Source organism: Sinohyriopsis cumingii, chromosome 18, assembly GCF_028554795.1.
Source record: "Sinohyriopsis cumingii isolate HCF-2022 chromosome 18, ASM2855479v2, whole genome shotgun sequence".
In the NCBI taxonomy this organism is placed as follows: domain Eukaryota; kingdom Metazoa; phylum Mollusca; class Bivalvia; order Unionida; family Unionidae; genus Sinohyriopsis; species Sinohyriopsis cumingii.
In genome coordinates, this window is record NC_142978.1 from 8227340 (window position 1) to 8238949 (window position 11610).

Consider the following 11610-nt stretch of genomic DNA (forward strand, 5'->3'; position numbering starts at 1 on the left):
ATGAATAACTCTCATTCGTCCACCAACACCTTCAAGTAACATTGTTTTATCGCTGAGTATAACTGCAATTACTCTATAATTAACAGCAGCATCTGGATTTATGCGAGCTCGAAAATGTATATCAACGACAGATTGTCTAACTAAATCAAGATGTTCCAACGAAAAGTAATAAATTGGATATAGATTTGTAAAATCTAACTGTGAAATTTGCAAACCAGTATCTATGTTTTGATCACGTCCCATAAATGTTATTAATATACCTTAAGATGGTTCTTGATGTTAATTTATTTTTAAAGAAACTTCAGAAACACCAAGTTTATCAAATATCATTGGACTACGTTCTTGAGAGTTTAATTGTGCAACATCTTGAAGAGCAATGAAAATATGCCTTGGTGCAGAAACACCTTGTTGTGATGCTATATGCCATGTAAATATACCATTGACAGGACTTTGAACACTATTTGAGTTGCTGTCAATCATGATAACAATGATTTACCACCTGAATTCATAATAGAAAGTAACTTTTGTTCTTCAGCGAGCAATGAAAGTGCATCAGGTATTAAACTGTCTTTTCCCTTCATGTGCCTGATGTCAATATTATATTCCTGCAACATTAAACTCGATCTTAATAATCTCAGATTTTTGTTTTTTATCTTGCCGATGAAAGTAAGGGGATTGTGGTCACTAAACACAATAATTGGAGAAGGAGTGGACTAAAGTAGACTTCAAAGTGTTATAATACCAATACCAATTCCTTTGTGGAGTAATTTCTCTGGTGCTTATTTAATTTCTTAGAAATATAGCACACTGGATGATCTACATCATTTTTGTCTAGTTGAATCAATGCTGCTCCAACCCCAACATCACTTGCAGCAACAGACAGTTTAAATGATTGACATAAATTTGGAGCTGTAAGAACTGGTGCACTCTTAAGTATCGCCTTTAACTTATGAAAAGCCTCCTGACATATTTCAGATCAATGAAACTTGGTTTTCTTGCTCAATAAATTGTCAAAGTTTCAGCAATTATGGAAAAATGGGTACAAAATTTCTGATAGTATCCAGCCATACCCTAAAATCGCATCAGTTGCTTTTTACTAATAGACAAGGGGAATTCAGAGATGTACTTGACATTAACATCTATAGGTTTAACTTGTCCATGTCCCACAGTATGTACTAGAAATGTTACACAAGCACAGCCAAACTAACTTTGAGATAAATTAATTGTCACAATTATCAGATGTACTCACGTTTATTAAACATTGAAAAGTACTAGGCGAACATTTCATTCCAAATAGCATCACTTTATATTGATGAAGTCCTTCTGGAGTCACGAATGCCAAGATTTCCATTGACCTTTCCGTCAGTGGAATTTGCCAAAATGCTTTCTGAATGTCAAATTTGGTGACATACTTTGCATTTCCAATTTTATCAATGCATTCATCGATTCTGGGTAATGAAAATGAATCTGTTTTAGTCACAGTGTTCACCTTTCTATATTCAGTGCATATGCGGAAAGTATTACCTGATTTCGTAACAAATATACATGGTGAACCCCAGTCACTTTTGTTCAGCTCTATGAAATCATTCTCCAGCAAATACTGAATTTCCTTTTACAAACATTCGAGTTTGAAAGGGTTGTTTCACAGGCGTGGAATTTACAATTTCAGCTTCATGATAAATTTTATTTGTTCTTGTAGGAACATCTGGAAATAAGTGCTCATATGCAAGTTGTTGTTGTTGTTGTTTTGGGGCTTAACGCCATTTTTCAGCACACGATAGGCTATACATGGCGGCCAGTATTAATGGTGGAGGAAGAACCCGGGAAAACCCCGGAAAGAACCACCGACCCACGAGAAGCTACTGGCAAGCTTTCTCACATACCCACATTGGCTGAATCCTAGACTCGAACCGCCGCAGACAGAGGTGAGATGGCAGTGATCCGTAACGGAGAGCGCTTTAGACCACTCAGCCACTCGGGGCCCCCATATGCAAGTAATAACAGTTTTAATTCAATCTTTACTTGCTTCTGCAAATGTTAAAGATTTTGGTCCAGATTATTCATAATTTCTGAATTCTGAATATTTGTTACTCCAAAGTCAATAAAGTCCAGTTGTATTCTGTCACATAAATCCTCATTGTGGGACAGGTACAACTAAATTAATTGCATGACTAACCTGGCTATCTCTATCCAGATATTTATATCTCAGGAGTATTATTGTTGTATTTTAACTCATTTTCTTCTTAACTTTGTAAGGGTCGTAATACATAATCTGAAGAAAATTTCAAAGAATGAGCAAGAGAGACAGAATTCTATCCCCAGACTCAAGTGTTCTCTCCATTGTTGTTCTATTGAACTTTAACTTCAATTTTGACTTGAATTGCTGGATGCCAAATTCAAGCATAAATGGCTGGAAAATTCCAGACATAAAATTTTGTCCCTTGATCAGATTTGGGAAGACCAAACTGAGTAAATAAATCTTTTACCAAAGCTTTTACTCTTGTTTTAGTTTTAACGTTCCTCAAAGGAATTGTCTTTTGGAATGTTGTTGACCTGGTCTTAGGTAAGGGAATAACACAATCTACCATTATTCTGCTAAACGGTTCGTCAAATGCAGGAATAGGGTGCAGATGAGCATTATCTTCTGATTGAGCATTCCTACCATTTAACAAGTGTGACAAGACCTGCAGTAGTTACAAACATCACTTTTAATTTTTGGTCAATAGGAGTGATTCAAGATGTTGTGATAAGTTGTATTAATCCCTAAATGACCAGCCAAAGGAGTGTCATGGGTCAAACCAAGAATTTCCTGTCTGTTCAATTTTGGAACTATAATTTGATAGTTCACTGACCACTCGTCATCAGCAGGTACCTGCGGTGGTCACCATTTTCTCATAAGAATCCCATTTTTAATGAAATAACAAACAGGTACTTCTATAGCTTCAGTTTCATTAATGGCCCATTGATAAAAACAAGAGATCGCAGGATCTTTATCTTGTTTGATGACATGTGAATGCCATTTGTCACCCTGATTAGAATAAAGAGAATGAGTAGTTAAAAAATGATCACTGTGATCCATATCCTTTGACTGATCCAAATGAGGAGTGAACGTGACCTCATCAAAAGCCTGACCAATACATGCGTCAGCTAAAGGAATACTTTCCTGATCAACTTCACTCTCAAGAACTTTCTTTGCCATAGCCCTAGTAACTGCACGAGCTGGGTATACATCAGAGAATTCATTTTCAATAGGATTGACTTTCTGATCCAAACAAGGCTGGCCAGTTACTTGTGGATTTACCACAATCTTTTCTCCAGCTAGGTCATTACCTAGCAATAAATGAACGCCTTCAATGGGTAAAGACAACACTGTTTTGTCTGTCACGGGTCCTGAGGCTATGACAGATGACAAATTTATACAATGGAGAGGAACATTAACAAAGCCACACTCTACTCTCTGAATAAGAACACTCTCATTAGATGAAGACTTTTCAGAAAATGGCAAAGTACCTGATTATAAAAGACTCTGAGAAGCTCCTGTGTTCCTTAAACTTTTAATACGGATAGAACTGGTTTAATTACCCATGAGTGATATAGAATCCTTTGACAAGAATGGTTAAAATTAGACTGAGGTTTATAAAATCCAACAAATGTATTGCTTTCAATACATCACCACGACTATGACCTCTTAGAAATATGATCAGTTGGAATAGGTCTGTCTTGATTATGTTACTTATTTTTCAATTTGTAGCAATCAGAAATAATGTGTCCTTTTTTCTTGCAATATGTATATGTACAAAGAGATATTGACTTCTGATCAATCAGAAACTTGATTTCTTAAAGTTGTGCCAGACTAAGACTTAGAAGGGCTCAGATTAGGCTGAAAAACTCTTTAACAGAAGACTGATGAATGGAAGACTTACTTACAAAAGAAACTTTATGAGTTAAGGAATACTCGTCAGCTGTACGAGTAGCATTTTCTAAAGTTTCGACCTTATGCTCATCAAGATAAGTCTTAATGTCCCTATGGACGCAATTCTTGTCTCTTGATTTTCGTAATCTTGATCAACTTTATTGGCTAAGTACCACCTATCAAATAACTGCTCTTTTTCTCTTGCAAATTCAACAGGAGTTTGTCTAGCTTCGTTTCTTATAGTTCCTGAAATTTTGACAATAAACCTCAGGGACTAACTCATAACCCTTAAAGATGCATTCCTTAACCAGATCATAGTCAGCATGACGCTGTACTGACAGGGAAACATAGATGTCTTAGGCTTTGTCAAAAAGTGCACTTTGTAATAAGAGTCCAATCCTCTCTTGGTCATTTTGAATTTTCAGCAATTTTTTCAAAATGAGGAAATATTTATCTACTTCTTTAACTCTAAAAGGAGGCACTAACCTAATATTCTAAGTAACATCAAAACTTGAATTTTGTATGTAAAGTGTGGATTTGCTTTTCACTTGCCAGCTCCAATTTTTTTAATCTAAACTGATATTCCCTTTCTTCTTTTTCTCTGCATTTGCATTTCTCTTTCCTCTTTCTCCAGTTGCCATTGCTTTTGTTTTTCTTCTTTCTGTAACTTTCAGTTTGTTTTTCTCCTTTCTGTAACTGCATTTGTCTTTCTCTCCTCTTTCACCAAAAGCATTTTTTCTTCTGTCTGTAACTGCATTTGTCTCTCTCTCTCTCTTATCTTTCTCCAATAGCATTTTCCTCTCTCATTCCTTTTATCTAATTGCATTTGCTTCTCCTCTTTCTCCAGTTGCATTATCCTCTTTCTGAAGCTCAAGCTTTATTTACTCTAATTCCATCTTGTATTTTAATTTTAATTCCTTTAGTTATATGTTAGAGTCTGATACAGATTTACTAATCCAATTCAAAGCACTTTTATCTAACAAAACACTTTTCCACCAAATATTGGACTAAGATATTTTTTACTTCTTGCTTCATTAAAGAAGCTTTTTCTTCAGAAAGATAATATTTTCTGGCAAGCTGAAACAATTCATCTTTTTTCTGGGAGACTAACTGCTCCTGGGTAAAGATCTCCACTTCAGATGACATTGTAAAAGGCTTGCTGATTTCAATAAAGATTTCTAAAATGTGAAATGATACCTGGGATTTATAAAATTCCAAAACAAGTTGAATCAAAATTTCAAAAACAAAGTTTTCTGAACTATTTTAGCAAAATCTGTATTCTGGACAAGCCCTCAATTTTCAGTTACAAGTCTTTGCTCTTAAAATAAGTTACAGAAAAGAGTGAAATCCAACAAGCTTTGTAAAATTTAACAAATAATTTATTTCCCTACAATACAAAGTGAAGATGAGAAAAAATAAGTTACGGTATTGCAAATTAAATCCCAAAATAATCCATGAATTACAAACACAAGTCCTAGTAATTTAAAGTCCTGAATAAAATTCTGTAAAATTCCAGAAAAAATCCCAAAACTGAAGTCGATAATGTGTCTGTGGTAGCTATTGAAGTGTTGATGTCAGAACAGTCTTTTGTTGAAACACAGTAATATATTTCCAGGTTTAAATTCAGTATAAATTCTAGTGAATGTCCTTATCCAAGAATTTTATCAGAGCACGTTTCTATTTCCAGAGAAAATAATCACTTGAATTCAGTAATTTTAAGAAAATAAAATTCAGCCCAAGCTGGCCATAGCATAATACAACTTGAATTAAAAAGATGTCAAAGCACGAATGACTAAGTCCTCACAATTATAAGATCTCTACTCAACCTCAGGTCACAATTTGCATTTTCTAAGAATAAACATTACCTAATGGAAAATGACCTTCTAGAATGATCCTGATGTTTACAAAATCAAAACCATAACCTGTAAAATTCACTTAGGAAAGTCCAAAACCCTGACCCAAATCAGCATATTTACTTCTTGTATTAATAAATATCCTGATATTAAGCCCATAAACGAAGATAATAATTTAGCTATGTATTAGTTGTTGACATAAGATGAAATAAATAGTTTATTTAAAAAAATCCAATCAGGTCAAGCAGAAATTAACTCATTTTAAGACCAGGTCAAGTCCATCATACAACATTATGTTACAGTAGCATGTATTGTAAAAATATTTAAGGCTAACAAGTAAAGTTAAATTAAATATATATAACAGGGCATAACATGTAAGGATAAAAAAAAAAGCAAATGGTCTGTCATGATAGGCTGCTTGGTGTTCCGGTAGATAGTAACCTATCATGGACTGAACATACTAAACATATCAGTTAAAATGTCAATTCAAGTTTATGGCTTCTCAGTAGGATAAGACATTTTCTCCCTGAAAGGCACAGAAAACTATTTTATAACAGACTTTTGTAGTACACTATAAGGTAATTCAAATGATAAAAACATAGCAAAGATGGCACATCTTCAAAACATTTGGGCTAATATCAATCCAGAAAGAGAGCAAGGAAAATTTAGCTGGTAAGTTAAAAATATTACCAATTAAAGACTGAATCCATTTGAGAAAAGCCGAATTAATGTACAGGATATTCAATAATAGTGCTCCTGAATATTTACAATCACTATTCCAGTATAGGCTACCTGGCAATACTCCCCATCTGCGATCTATGTCTACCAAACAGTATAAAAATTCCCAAACCAAATAAGGAATTATTTTTAAAAAGTTTCCAATACTGAGACTGGAACTTTGCTCTGGAATAGTATTCCAGTTGAGATTAGAAATGCCCACTCTAATTTCTTCTTCCAAACCCAATACATGCAGTGGCTTCAGAGATGATGCTACAATAAATAAATTCTATTGTACAAGGGCTTCAAGGTAGATTAGTTCTTAGCTAATTGTGTCACACTCTTTAAATAAAGTCATTATAAGGTGGAAGGAAAACCCTCCATTACAAATTTTGAATAATGGCATAATGTGGAGGGAAAACCCTCCATTCCAAATTTGAAAAAGGGCACAAGGTGGAAGGAAAGACAGGCGGTTGTCTCTCATATGTATATATATGGTTTAAATGAATGAATAAGAGACATATTTCATTGATTGGGTGAAAATACCCAAGAGATGAAATATACGTTATTCACTTAGACCAACTAAATTTTATTTTATGTGCAAATGTATTGGCTAGCACTTTGTATCACAGACTGAAGTAGCAGATTTCTTACTGGATCCAGTGCAATTTCAGCTGTTCACCATTTATTTTTCACTGTGTTTTTGTGCACATCTGAACAGAAACGATAACAAATAACACAATTTTCCTTCATGATTCAAAGTAAAATAGCACATTAAAAAACCCAAAGAAAACCACATATTTACACTTTATTGGATTGGAACTTTGCTAGAATGCGAGGCATGACATACTCAACCACACATGTATGTAAGAATAAGTTAAATTTTCTAGGACATAATGTTATAAATGTCTTTTGGCTGGTGGTGAAACGTATTTATTTTATATAACTCCAATGAATTATCAAGATTATTATGTCTGAAGATCCAATAATCCATGGCCTAGCATCAAGATTATTATGTCTGAAGATCCAATAATTCATGGCCTAGCATCAAGATTATTATGTCTGAAGATCCAATAATTCATGGCCTAGCATCAAGATTATTATGTCTGAAGATCCAATAATTCATGGCCTAGCATCAAGATTATTATGTCCAAAGATCCAAAAATTCATGGCCTAGCATCAAGATTATTATGTCTGAAGATCCAAAAATTCATGGCCTAGCATCAAGATTATTATGTCTGAAGATCCAATAATTCATGGCCTAGCATCAAGATTATTATGTCTGAAGATCCAATAATTCATGGCCTAGTATCAAATAAAATCTCATCCACAGCTTACACATATACTTATTGACAGGTTTTATAATTGCATGGACTCCTGTCAACTGTAAGATTTCAAAGAGTGAGATAGAGATTTTGTATATGTGGATAGAAAGTTTACACACACACACACAAATGCAAACAGTTCATTTTAACAGAACTGGTCATGAATTCTGATTAATGAAACAGACTAAGTTGGAGTTTAAAAATATTTAATAATCAAAATATGCATTTTACAATCTACAGTGAATTATCCACATTGTATAATGTTTAAAAAAATAAAAAAATTCTTAAAATTAAATTTTACAATCAACTTGTTTTGAAATTGACACAAGGTTTATCAAGGAAATGCAAGGCACACAATACATGCACCTTGTAATTTTGTTTCATCATAATAATGTTTTCAAAATGACATGAACAGCAAATGTTCAGCAACAAAACGGAACAGTAAAACTTTATAAATCTGATACATTTAGGGATTGTACAAATAGTTTGTATTGTCTACTTTATAAATTTGATACATTTAGGGGTTGTACAAATAGTTTGTATTGTCTAATTTGATTGCAAACAATTGTATGCATACAAAAAGCAAATGTACAGCAACTGTTAAGGGAACAGCAAGACTTTATAATACCGATAGAGGCTATACAAGTAATTTGCACTGGCAGAGTCTAATTTGATTGCAAATTGTATACTAGAGGATCTTATGCATGTCTGTTTATTCTGAATGAAATTAATGAGACAATGAATTATATTAAATGCAACTAGATAATTTCCATGCAGTCAGTGCATAGTGTATTACTGAATTATACCTAATGCCACTGGCTACTGTATATGTAGTTACTGCATGCTGTATTCAAGGGCATAGCTACCACATAGCAAGTATATATATATATATATATATATATATATATATATATATATATATATATATATATATATATATATATACACACACACATTAGGCAGAGGCCCCATTAGTAAGCTTTGCATAGGGGTCCAAATATCCTTAAGTCATATATAGGTTATGATTAGTGACACAAATGATAATGTGTAAAGTTGTAAGTGAAAATTATGGCAAAACATTGTTGTAAGACACACCAGTATATAGTAGCTTCACTAACAGTGCTGGTCACTTTTCCAGTGAACATTGTTATAAAGAGAGACCACTTTGTTATTTTCATGGGTTCTACTCTGTGTTCATAGATTTGATACATGTACAAATAAATGCATGACCTACTGAATGTATTAAAATGTTTCATTTTCACCTCACCCATAACACTGGTACATGTAAAGAGCTGTAAAACCTCCCCTATAACAATGACACGTGTAAAGGGCTTTACCCCAATTACACTGACACTTGAAAAGGGCTGTAAATTATTTTTAGAAATTTAAGACAATATTATGAGATTCTGCATTGGCCTTTCAGCAGAAAAGTGTGCATGTTGACCTGAAGAACAAAATTATGCACAAGATATTGTTTATACAAATGCATAAAATTCCAAACTTATCACTGTTACTAGAACTACTGACACCACTAATAACAATTTATGACCAATATGCATGGACATGTATACACTCTGACCAATATGCATGCATAGACATGTATACACTATGACCAATATGTACATTCATGTATACTCTATGACAAAAGCGTCTTGAGTTTATGATTAATATCTATAGATACTGATCAATTCAAACACAGATGTAAAAATTAATAAATGCACAAAATTGATAAAATTATGGTAGCAAAAAGAGGAAGTATGTACACAAGATATATGCTGGTAGCCCAAATGAAAAATGGATGTACAAATACCGTTTGCTTTGTTTATATGAAACACATAGATCTATTATTGTTTGGTGAGATCATGAACAGTAATCAATAACCTCCACTGCAAACAAGAAAATAAACAAAATGATAAGAATATCCCTATTACAATATGGAGTATAAAGTCTAATCTATATTTTATAGTGCTGAATATTAAACGTGTGGTCCAGAATATATGCACACACTTCACTTTGATCTGATTACACCTTGTACAATGATAATAATGTAACTGAGTGGTCCTATTGGTAACAGCTGATATTACTATATGTCTGTAATACAAAATACTGTTTCAAACCCATGGTACATTCTCCAACAGGAAACAGGAAACAGTAATGTTACTACTGGTACGTATAAGGAAAGGATGAGTAATAATGATTACAAAAAAATCCAACCCCCCCAAAATAAAAACACAAACATGTATCTCTAAAACAAACATGACTGAGATTTCACTAACAAGAGGCACTCTAAGGGATTGAAGCTCTGCTGGCCAAAAAGAATTTCTAAGAATCCAAAAGAAGTTTCTTATTTTGAACTTCAAAGTTGTAAATCAATCTCTTGTGCAACTCCTACATACCAAATTTGGTAACAAAGTCATCTCCTTATATTTGAATTAACAGGTTCACAGGTTCAAAGTGCAGGACAATTTTTTTATGGTCTTTTAACATGAACCAGTGTTATCATGGAAAGGACCAGGAGAGCTAAAAATGTCACAACAGCCCCAAATGGGACTGAAGTCACTCACCTGGCTGACATCAACATTAAAGGACAATACATGATTATGATGCTTTCTGACATTTAAGCCAAATTAAAGGACAACTGGCTAAGAAAATCTGCACAAATATGATGCTTTCTGATATTTAAAGCCAAATTAAAGTTGAAAGGCCTATGCTTAGACACTTTCTGTAAAATTTAATAAACTTATGCAGCTTTTGAAAGAAAGGCATGTTAAGGGTTTTTGTTTTTAGTAACAGCAGACATTCATGTATTTGAAGGTTGATCAGCATTATTTGTAGAAGAAAAAAAAATTCATGCCAGGATGTTTCTACCAGATTTGGTCAATTTCTGTTAGTTTTTGTTTCAGAAGACATTATTTTAAGTAATGTACCTGTTCATGGCAGATCAGCTTCATTTGTAAAGACCTGAAAGGCCTTCTTGATGGGTACATTTTTTGCATAATTTTGTCAAATTAAGTTCAGAGATTTTAGAAAAAATATCATTTTTAAAGCTTTTTTAAAAAAAAAAATTATTTCATGCAATTGTGGTCATATTTTACTGTGAATCAGCTTCAGTCATACAAAATATAATGACTTTGAATGCCAGAATGGTGCACATTAAATTTGGTCAAATTCTGACATGGAGAGTTTGGAAAGAACTCTTGTAAAGGCTATCTTCTATTTAGGAAAGATAGCCATATTTTAATGGTATTTCGGCTTTATTTTGAAAGGCCACTTTAGGATGTTTTCCACCATGTTGCAGTAGTTTAGAAGAAGCTGAAATAGCAACTGCTGATGGTTGATGGATGACAAAGGATGCTGGACCCTACCTTAAGCTTACTTAGTCTTATGGCAAGGTAAGCTAAAAAAACAAAATCTTGCATGGCTGTCTGGATATCATGACAAGACTTATGCATAGGACAGACATGTGTCCTGATGCAATGGTAAAACTGTTATAACAATGGATAATTTTGAAGCAGTTTCATTTGAAAATTCAAACTTGTTTGTAAAACCTGAATCAATCATTTTATGGTATTTAATTTTTCAATAACTCACATAGTACATTATACTATCAAAGCATAGTGAACATCTTACAGATGAAAAATGGGAAATAAGGTAATAGTACTACACTAGCAGGACTGATACTTTGACATTAAAATACCCAAATCATTGCAACAAGTATAAAATTGCCTTGGAACCCCGTAAACAATATAAATAATCTCTACAGGGAACCATCCCTCAGCAGGATTTGATTTCATGAATAAAG